This window comes from Pteropus vampyrus, unplaced genomic scaffold (assembly GCF_000151845.1).
Source record: "Pteropus vampyrus isolate Shadow unplaced genomic scaffold, Pvam_2.0 Scaffold27, whole genome shotgun sequence".
NCBI lineage: Eukaryota > Metazoa > Chordata > Mammalia > Chiroptera > Pteropodidae > Pteropus > Pteropus vampyrus.
In genome coordinates, this window is record NW_011888808.1 from 1,915,334 (window position 1) to 1,927,172 (window position 11,839).

The window sequence follows — 11,839 nt, forward strand, 5'->3', positions numbered from 1 at the left end:
AAGACCATTTGTAAATAGCCATAGGTAGATTATGCTGCCATTTGAATAAGTTTTATTGAGGCTGTCACTATAAGGAAAGTGTGGATATAGGAGTAAAATTTCTCCTTTTGGGCAGTATAGATATGTAGATGAATTTAAGAAAATTATTTCAACTAAATTAGTATTTGCTAAAGGTATATTACTACATATAATGTCAGGTGAAAATGACAATAGGTTGCCAATGAAGAAAAAAAAAAAAACAAGCGTTCAACAATAGGAACTGATGAAACAGTACAGAAAAAAACTGAATTTCTATTGACAAATATGTACACATATGCTGATCACTCTCTTGACATTTGTACATATAATTACATACAGTACATAATACTTGTTCTGTCCATCAGGGCCAGTAAGTGTACAAAATCCACTGCTAATGTCAGTAAGAAGCCACGTGGAGTGACTGACCAGCAAAATAAATTAAAACTGATTAAGGGCCACAAAGGCAAATACTCAGTGGAGATTATCGTTCACCAGTCAGGTATGTATGTCCCAGTCCCCAATAGCTATCGTCTTGGAGAACAAGAACAAAGTGATAGAAGCCATTAAAGGATCTGTTCCATCGAAGGCAAGGACAGTAACAAAAATTTGAAAAGGGATGATATCAGGCAAAGAGAAACTTCTAATAACCTGGAGTAAAGACCAGACACAGAAGTGTATCCTTCTCAGCACCATGACAATCACAGCCAAAGCAAAAAGTATGTTTGTCATGTTGCATTTTCAGTGGTGGTCACCTCCTGCAATCTTTACTGACTGACTTCTGGAGAGAAACACCTTCTGTCAGCCCTGCGATGGACTCTGAAGTTTCTGAGACCTTTTGTGGATTGTCTGCTTCATGCTTCTTGCTCTCTTTTGTGGCATGATTATTAAATTTGTATTCCTTCTCTTGATCGTGCAATGCACCAGGCCAAGTGCTGACAGCCTCCCTTTGGCTTTCCTAAGGTCAAGCTCAAGTTTGTAGTCTCTTCCTGGCCCACAGGTTTAGGGTGGCTTTTCGTGTGTTCTCCCTAGCCGCCTGACAAAATCGATTCCTCCCACCTTGTGAACCACAAAGAGAGCCAATTGCAGAATGGGGTATGTAGGGGTTAAGCAGTTTAGTGCTAGGGGTGCCTGGGGGCTTTTGCGGGGAATCAGCAGGTAAGGCATCCCCAGCAGGTCATAGGCAGGCTTGTTATGGAGCCTATTATTAGGATCCACATCCTTTTAATGCTCTTTGAGGATATGTTTCAAGGCTCTCAGTGGATGCCTGAAACCACAAATAATAAGAAATTCTGTATATGCATGTACTATTCTTTTCCCTTACATACATACCTTTTATTTATTTATTTTTTATTATTTTTTTATTTTTTAGGTGAGGCAACCCTTGGTTGACCTCACAGATTGCAAGGACTTTGTCAGCTTACAATCCCTTCTTTTTAAAACTTTTTATGCCTATAGCACCTGGTCTTCTTAGGTGGTCTTCCATCCAAGGACTAACCAGGCCTGACCCTGCTTACCTTCTGAGATCAGACGAGATTGGGCTTATTCAGGGTAGCATGGCTGTAGACCATATCTTTTAATTTGTAAATTAATGGACAATTTCATGGACAAAAGATTCATTTTTACCATAGACCTCAGTAAACTCAGCGTACATTTTTTTCTTTCTTTATTAAGTTGAAAACTTTCAGCTTTTCACTTAATGGAAGCACTCTGCAGCTTCTCTTTGGCATTTCTGAATTGCCAGCATCACTACTCTTGTGTTTTGGGGTCATTATTAAGTAATTAATATAAGAGTTCCTTGAACACAAGTGCTGCGATATCATGACAGTCAATGAGATCACAAAGAAGGCTACTAAGTGACTAATGGGTGGGTAGCACATACAGTGTAGATACTCTGGACAGAGGGATAATTCACATCTGAAGCAGGACAGAGCAGGACACTGTGAGGTTTTATCACACTACTTAGAATAGTGTACAGTTTAAAACTTAGAAGTTGTTTATTTCTGGAATTTTTCATTACATATTTTGAACTGTGGTTGACCTCAGGTATCTGAATCCAAAGAAAGCAAAATCACAAATAAGGAGGGGACTACTGTATTTTTAAATCATAGGTTTGATAAGGGATTAATAGTGAAAATATTAACTAGCACACAAATCAATAGAAAAAAATTCAAAAATGGCTAAAGGAAATATAAATACATTTTTTCCTAAGAAGGTATACAAATAGCTATCGGGTATATGAAAAGACTCTCGACATCACTAATCATGAGAAATGCAAACTAGAATCAATGATGTATTAATTCACCTCTGTTAGAATGACTATTACCAAAAGAGAAGAGATAACAAACATTGATGAGAATGGGGAGAAATAAAACTCTTGTTCACTGTTGATGTTAATACAAATTGGTGCAGCCACTATGGATAACAGTATGGAGGGTCCTCAAAAAGTTAAAAGTAGAACCAAAATTTGATCCAGAGGTCTTATTTCTGGGTATAAATCTGAATGAATTCAAATCAGGATCTCGAAGAGTTATCTGCAGTCCATGTTCATTACAGTATTATTCATAATAGCCAAGATATGGAAACAACATAAGTGTCCATCTATGAATGAATGGTTATATCACTTATATGTAAAACCTAAAAGAGCTAAACTTATAGAAACAGAAAGTAGAATAATGGTGGCCAGAAAATGAGTGGCAGAGGATATAGGGGGCTCTTGGTCAAAGGGACAAACGGTGAGATGATTATATATATTTTGAGGTTTGAAAAAATTAGCATAGGTCTTGGGTCTTGAAGGATATGTAACGTACTAAAAGTCAACGTCAGAACAGCAATAATCATTGTTTTGAGAAATGTGTAAAAGTTAGACCAGAGTTTAGTTAATTAAACCTGTACTCTCTTGTGCCATTAATATTCAGTTTGCTACTTGACCAGGTCAAAATCTGTTTGTAGATAAGCTTTTTACTTCAGAGGGAAGATATAGAACAAGGAAAATTGTAAGTTGTAATTAAAAATAATTACATCATATGTAATTATATATTTAACATCATATGTTTTAAAAAAATTGATTTGTACTATATGTAGAAGAAAGAAAAGTGATTCCAGTTTTCCAATAACATTAACTCTCGAAATCAAACTTTGAAAAAATAAATATCAAAATCAAGACTTGGTATCGTCAATGCCTTCATATAAAAGCCTTATAAAGGCTCATACTCTTAGAAAATAGCATCAATTTGAAGATATTATTTGAAATACAGTTTGAAATTTATAATAGAATTATTTATCAATTAGTTTTAGTAAACATTTAGATATCTGATGCTAACTATAATCCTTGGTCTCTGAAGAAATTTGAGGATTTCCATTTCTTTTAAATATTGTGAAGTTTAAAGTAATTTTAAAGATATATTTTAGTTTTGTTGAGTCAACTCTGAAGGCATTTTCCAACTGTAAAACAAAGTATTATTCATTTCAATAAAACATCTTCTCTATCTTAAATAGAATTGTGCTTTGAAACGACCTGAAAATCATTATCTTTCTCCTCACTTTAGGAAGCTCATACTTCTTGGACTAGGTGAAGAATAGCAATTTCCCCTGCAGGAGTTTGTCCTTTCTAATTCTTTACTGAAAGTCTGCAGTTTGCCTGAAGAGGCTCTGTGCCAGTCAGCTAGGATATTGAGCAGGAGGGCCTATTACCATGTATGGCTCTTATCATTTCTGTAAGAGCTCTACCCAGGGATAAATGGCACTAGAGGGAATTGAGGATGCTTGGTATCTAGAATTAGTCTATCTGATCACTAGAACATTTCTTCATTCAAAATTGAACCTACTGTTACAAATATTTCTAAACTCATATAGGATTATTCTCTTGAAACAAAGTTATTTTTTGCTATATTGGAGCTTAAAAGATTATGTTCTTCCCAGCAAGGAATGATGACATGTATGTGTCATGTTAACACATGACATATTCTGTATTATACTTCATGGTGTGTCACAGAGATGACTTATTGAAACATTGGCTCTTGAGTAAAACAGGGCAAAAACTGCATTGAACTTATAACCTACATGATCCTGGGCAAGTTTCTTAATAAGGCCATTTCCCAAACTCTAAAAAGGGAATAAAAATATTTACTTTCCAATATGTCAGCAATATTATTGATGTAATATATGCAAAAAGTCTATGAAACTCTTTGGAATATAGAAAGCATCGATGGTGGTAGTTACTAATATTTTTACTTATACAATTGCTGATAATAAACAGTACCAAGTTTGTGTAAATTTATTTTGTTCAGTGCATTTATTTGATAATAATGAGCTTCTAAAATATTTTAACATCTGTCTTTTAGAAAGTCAAGCTAATATTTTCAAGTCAAATCAAATCATCTTTCTAAAATCTATAGTTAAATAAGAGTGAATGTCAACACAATCACAGTATTTGGGAAGAAAAAAAACAGGAATTCCTAATCTCAGTGCCTTGTTAAATTACCTTTCAATAGATATTTCTGGATCGTTATGGTATAGTTATGGATCAAAAAACTTTGAAACAAATAACTATCAAAATACTTAAATTACTATATGTGGATTTCATATTAAGTAATGAATGAGAACAATCTAAGGCATTTGGCAGTTTGATCACTGTACTTGCAGTACCAATTCCAAATATTTTAAACACGATTGTAAAGGATGACAGGCCAGTATCATTCACATAATCATTCCTTATCAAGTTTGTTACTTCTTAAGCTGTTGATATGTGAATATATAGCATGTTAAAAGCACTTGAGAATCTGATGACAACACTGCTAACTAAAATTATATAAAACAGAAAGCGATAATGAACAAACAAAACAAACAAATTCATAGACACAGGCAAAAGTACTGTGGTTACCAGAGAGAACGTGGGTGGAGGAAGATGTACCAGGGTAAGAGGGTCAAATATATGGTGACAGAAGGAGACTAAACTCTGGAAATGCAACATACAGATGTTGTATTATAGAATTGTACACCTGAACTTATATATGTTATTAACCAATGTTACCCCAGTAAATTTAATTAAATAAAAAAATTCTTAAACATTACCATTTTACCTCTTATCCTTGTCAAGATGAATATATATAAAACAGTTTTCAAATTTCTAAAGGGTTTCATGTCACTTTTTCACAAGAATTCTAATAGTATATTTGTTAATCTATCTTTTACTCTTTAAATATAGCTTTGAAATGTAAATAAAATAAATTTCGCCTCACTTTGAACATTTCTCACCTTTCACAGTGAAATACTGACAGTGGTTTAGTAAGGATTCCCAATAGCGACACATGTCCACCTGCTGAAAAACAGATAGCGGAACTGACAACTGTTTTCTCCTATTCTCTAAAAATGTAATTGAGTTTTCTGGCTTCAGTTTAGGATATGGAAAGTTAGATGCAACATTGCCATCACTAAACAACAATAACAAAGGGTGGCTTGTCAAAAAATAATAATAATAACTTCTTCTGATCACTACAGAGACCTGAGGTTGCAAGGGAAACTAAGATTTGAAACTGAAGATTGGAATGGAACATCAGTGAGGCTTTGAAGATATAAATAATTTTTAATTAAATTTATTGGAGTGACATTGGTTAATAAAATTATATAGGTTTCAAGTGTACAATTCTATAATATATCTTAGGTATATTGTGTTGTATGTTTACCACCCAAAGTCAAATCTCCTTCTCTCATGATATATTTGACCTCCTTAACTCTTATCAACCTCCTTCCTCCACCTTTTCTCTGGTCAGATCAAAACAAGTCTATCAACCTTCTTGAGCTTTACTATACTTGTAGAAAACTTCATCCAAGAGCAAAAAATACACTTTCTTATCAAGTGCACATGGACCGCTCAACAAAGCAGACCATACTGCAGGGCCATAAAACAAATATTAACACATTTATGAGAACTATGCAAAATATGATCTCAAACAACATTAAATTATAAATCAATAACTAAAAAATATTAGGAAGTATCAAAAGTATTTGGAAATTGAAGACATTTCCAAATAATAAGAGATCAAAGAAGTAGCCACAAGAGAAATTAAAATATAGTTTGAAATGAGTTAAAATTTAACCATAATATTTCAGAATTAAGGTAATTCCATTATAACAATGAATAGAGAGAAAGTTATAGCAACAAATAAATATATTAGAAAGAAAAAAAATGTTTAAATCAATGTTTAAGATGCCACCTTGAGATAAAAAGTATAAGGGTGAAGAAAATCTAAAATAAGAAAAAGAAAAAAAGTAATAAATAGCATAAGCAATGAAATTTTAAAATGAAGAACAGTAGATAAAATCAAAGAGACAAAAGGCTGATTTTTATAAAGATTGATAAAATCTACAAACCTCTACTGAAGGTAGCCATGAAAGAGAAGATACAAATTATCAATAATAAATAAAATATGTACATCACTCCAGATTCTTTATCAAAAGTATAATATGAAGTTAAGTGAAAACCTTTATGGCAAAATTTTCAAAATTTTAGATAAAATGGAAACATTCCTCGAATGACACAAACTACCAAAGAAAATTAAAGATAATAGATAATCTTAAGAGTCCTGATTCTATTAAAAGCAGTTTTATGTGTAGTTTTTCTTTCAACAACGAAATTCCAAGCCAAAAAAGTTTCCCTAGAAAATTCTATCAAAATTTATAAAATACATAATAGCAAGTCTACACTAACTATTCCAGGAAATAAAGTGAAAAATGCTTTCCGAGTCATTTTATTAAGAACAATTAGTGTTATAAAATCAAATAAAAATACTATAAGAAAACGAGACCATTTTTTTCACATGAACATAAACACAACATTTTGCAGCAAAATATTGGTAAGCCTTAGAGAACAATATTTATAAAAGAATAATACATCATGACCAAGTATGAGAAGTTGATTCAACATTTGAAAATTAACCAATGTGCATCATCATATCAATAAACTAAACAAAAAAAATCGATATCTTCATCTAAATAGGTACAGCAATAGCATTTGATGAGATTTAGTATTAGTTAATAAAAAATGCTTAGCAAATAATGAAATTGAAGCATATTATTAGGCCATTAGACTAGAGCTAAAACCTAAAACTATAAAATTTCAGTAGAATAAATGGAAGAAAATATTTTTCACCATCATTTAAGGAAAAAAAAATGAAGGTAACACCAAAAATATAAGGCATAAAAGAGAAATTAATAAAATGTACTTCATCGAAATTAAAAATATGTTATTTGAAAGACAAAGTTAATAAAAAAATAAGATGCAGACTGAGAAAAAATCTTCAAATTATATGATAAAGGAATTTGATACAAAATTCTTCAAAGTTAACAATAATAAAACAAACAACTCAAAATTTAAAAATAGGCACAAAACTTTAACAGGCACTTCATCAAAGAAGATATAGAGGTGGAAAAAAAACTCATGAAGAAATTCTCAAAATCATTAGTCATTAAGGAAATTGTAATCAAAACCATAATGAAATATTAGTATTTATTAGAATGGCTAACATTAAACTATTATTTAAAATGATAATATCAATTGCTTCCAAAAATATAAAGCAATTAAAAATCTCAAATATTGATTGTGGGAGGTAAAATTTTGCAGGCACTTTGGAAGACCCATGGTAGTTTCTTATAAAATTAATCATACACCTACTATACACAATTTATCAATCCCAGTACTAGTACTAGATACTTAACTCAAGGGAAACAAAAATGTGTATTTATACAAAAACCTGTACATGAATGAATATAGTAGTTTTATTAATAATTGTCAAAACTCTAACTATTCTGTAATTAGTAAATGAATAAAATATCTATTGTTTATCCATAAAATGAAATATGACTCAGATATAAAAAGACAAGGTATACCAATATATTCACTATGGATAATTCTCAAATGTCCTATGCTAATTTAAAGTATCCAGATTCAGAAGACTACATATTGTATCATTTTATTTAAATGACATTCTAGAAAAAAAGAAAACAGTTATAAGGCTAGAACACCAATCATTTGCTCCTAAAAGCTGGAAATGAAAGTAGTGGTTGATTATCCAGGGACAGGTGAGAATTTTGCGGTAAAAATGTGCTGTTCTACATGTTGATTATGTTAGCATTTACATGACTACATGTGTTGTCAAAACTTTTAGAAATATCCACCAAAAAAAAAAAAAAAATTCGACTGCATATAAATTGTATCTTGATAATAGAATTTAAAATGTAGTTTTATTACTTCATATTGAGTCACATATCACTCAGATCATCTCCTTAGACAGCTCAGGTGATGAAAAAACTTTCAAAACATCTAATTTCAGACGATATATTTTTTTATTTTATTATTTCATTTGAATATTTTTAGTAGACTATTTTAAGAGCAGTTTTAGGTTTATAGCAAAATTGAATGGTAAGTACAGAGATTTCCCATATTTCCCAAATATTCATTCCTGCATAGCCTTCCCAGCTCCAGGCATCCTGCACTAATGAGGTACATTTGCTACAACTGATGAATCTGCACTGGCATATCATAATTACAAAAGTCTATAGTTTACATTAGGGTAATATCTTGGTTTTGTAAATTCTACGGGGTTGGACAAATGTAAAGTGGCCTGTATACATCACATTAGTATCATACAGAGTAGTTTCAGTGCCCTAAAAATCTTCTATGCTCTACCTATTCATCTGTCTTCCCAGCCCCAACCTCTGGAAACTACTGATCTTTTAACTGTAGCCATAGCTTCCTCTTTTCTAGGCATATAGAAGGGCATATAGTTGGAATTATACAACACTATGTAGCCTTTTACATTGGCTTCTTTCACTTGGTAATATGCATTTAAGTTCCCTCCAGCTCTTTTCATGGATTGACAGCTCATTTTATGTTAGTGCTAAATAATATTTCACTGTTGGGATGTATGACAGTTTACCTATTCACCTACTAAACAACATCTTGGTTTTTTCCAAGTTTTGATGATTATGAATAAAGTCATTATAATACCCATTTATAGATTTTTGTGTGGACATAAATCTTCATCTCCTCTAGGTAATACCAAGATATGCAATTACTTGATCAGATGGTAAGAGTATGTTTAGTTTAAGAAACAGCCAAATTGTCTTCCTAAGGTGCTGTATCATTTTGCATTGTTACTAACAATGAACAGGAGTTCCTGTTGCTTCACAACCTTGCCAGCATTTTGTGTCATCAGTGTTCTAGATTGTGTCCATTCCAATAATGTATAGTGGTATCTCATTGTTTTAATTTGCATTTCTCTGACAGAGATTGTGGATTATAGCATGTTTATTTTAGTTAAAGTAGAGAAATCGATTAAATAATGATGAATAAATATTGTTAGAAGAATTCTCGTCATAAATAAGTGAAACAATATATAATCAGTGTAGTAATCTATTTTTTTTTTTACTATGAAAAGATTCGCATCACTGCTGCTGAACTCTGAACTACGTGGAAATACTATAATTCATTTTATCATTTAAGCTATTCATAGATGTTTCCCAAATTAGTAGAACACTATGTTTATGAAATTTAATTTAACAGTTTAAGTATGTGACAAGTATTTTATGATAAAAATTTTTGCCCTCAGTTTGTAATGAGACATTTGAATAGAAAATGACTGATTTTTTAATGAGGAAAAATAAATTAAAATCCATTTATAAATCTTGAGTAGTCTTAATATTTTAAATGTTTATTAAGAATTAATAAGTTTAGAGATACATCAACGTCCCTGCATATTTTCTCAGAGTGTGTTTCCACACATAACTCCTCTGTAGGTCATTTTTCTTAAAATAATTTAAACAGGTATTTGGATTAGAAGAGAAAGGAATAGGTCAGGGACAAAAGGGTACCAGAGAACCAAGTTCCTTCAAGGTTAGGACTTGGAAAGTAACTGATTTCCTCAGTTGGCCAACATAACCTTAGCTCTCTGATTATGATATTTTATGTTGCAAAGAGATTTGCAGGTGTAATTAAGGTTACTAAGCACTAGACCTTCTGATAGGGAGATTATCCAGATAGGTCTAACCTATCTGATGCCTTTAAAAATAGTTTTCTTTATCCCTTCATCTGCTAATGGATACTTTAACTATAACCGAAAATTTTTAAAAAAATATTAATAAATATATAAATATTTTTTAAAAGAGTTTTCTTTGGCTTGTAGCTGTGGTTGTAGTCGAAACAGACTTTCACAGTCAAGAAGAATTTGACAAAAGAGAGGTATTTTATAGCTGAATTTGAAGAGGGAAAAGGTATCTTCAGGTGGAAAGGACTTGAGAGCTGCTTCTAAGAGATGAGAGTGATTCCTGGGTCCTACAACTGCTTCAAACTGGATTCTGCCAACAACCTGAATGATCCTTTCCCAGAGCCTCCAGTGAGAGCCCAGCCAGCAGACATTTTGATTCCAGTTTTATGACATTATAAACAGAACACACAGGGTAGACTTAAAGTCTGACCTTCAGAGCTATGAGATAATACATTGCTGCCTCTTAGTTTGTGGTAACTTGTTAAGCAGAAATAGAAAACTAATAATAACAAAAGAATGGTGAAAAGAAAGGAGATTGAAGATTCAAAACCCATTTCCAGCAGGAGGACAAATAAACCATATACTAAAACACAAAACTTTAGGAATTATGACAAGCATATTGTCTACATAATTATAATTTAGACTTCAAAAGGAAACTCACTATTAGATTAATGTATCTATTTAATTTGAACATTAATTATTTTCTATGCTTTTAATTCATTTTACTTTTTACTTTCCAATTAAATTCCCCAAACATATTTTATACTACTTATTTTAAGATCATAAAAGTAGTGATGTTCTTGGATGAATTCTATTTCTTAAAATATTTTTTGTGAAAAAGACAAAGTACAAGTGAGGGCATTTAACATTCCTTAGCATGCTTGCAAATCGAAAAGAAATACAATATGTTGGTAGACTAGAAGGTGTTTCTTTCAAAATAATGTTTAAATTTCTTCTATTTTTTTAGTTATTTCTCTTTCAACAAAATTAGTTAGAAGATAGATTCAAAAAGGTTAGTTAGCAAAGTGAGGTTCAAATGCAGTCTCAAATCGATAGTTACATTTCAGAAAATACACTGTAAAATGAAATCAAAATACAATACACAGAATCACCTGTACAATAGGGTTTGGAAGAAAAAGACTATCAAATGTAATGCCATATTTTGCAGAAGGGAAGGACTCTGCAGGAAAAAATGAGACCTTTCTATGAGCCTATCGCATATACACACAGGTTCAGAGAAAATGGTGAGTAATGGATTTACCCTCTGCTATCGGCCCTTGACTGTGTGAGTCACCTAATGTTTGACCCCCTTCTGGAAGATGGAGCTAGACTGTGGGTTTGTGAGAAGCCAAAACCCAGAGGGGTTAATACAAGTTCATCCTTTCACTTACTTCACCTCAGGAGAACAAAATAATTCATAATGATCATGTCTCAGCTTAAATTTAAATTTATCTATGTTGACTCTTCCATGACAAATGGGTGAATGAAAATATATGGGATCAAATAAAATGCAGTCGCCACCTTGGCTTATTTTTTCACTAACTGGTTTTTTTTTTTTTTTACATATTTTGACTTTCTTATATATACCACAAACATACAGATGTTTTAAATCCCACACAAGGATGTATATTCTTTTAAAAAATGGTCATTCTTTTACATATGAAAATATAAGCACTTATCAGGAATGTTCAGGATTCTGACTAGTATTGTGTCTTCCGAATTTATCTGAATATGCTGGCATTTACTTCAAGCTAGCATATACAACCCATAGAAACAGCAGC

General features: G+C 31.8%; 1 protein-coding gene and 1 pseudogene across 1 annotated transcript in view; both read right to left on the bottom strand.

Annotated features, from left to right (window-relative positions):
* The window catches only part of CDH18 (cadherin 18), a 272,418-nt gene that overhangs the window by 141,417 nt on the left and 119,162 nt on the right, over positions 1-11,839 (bottom strand). The window lies entirely within an intron of this gene.
* Positions 1,465-1,583, bottom strand: LOC111737478 (annotated as a pseudogene).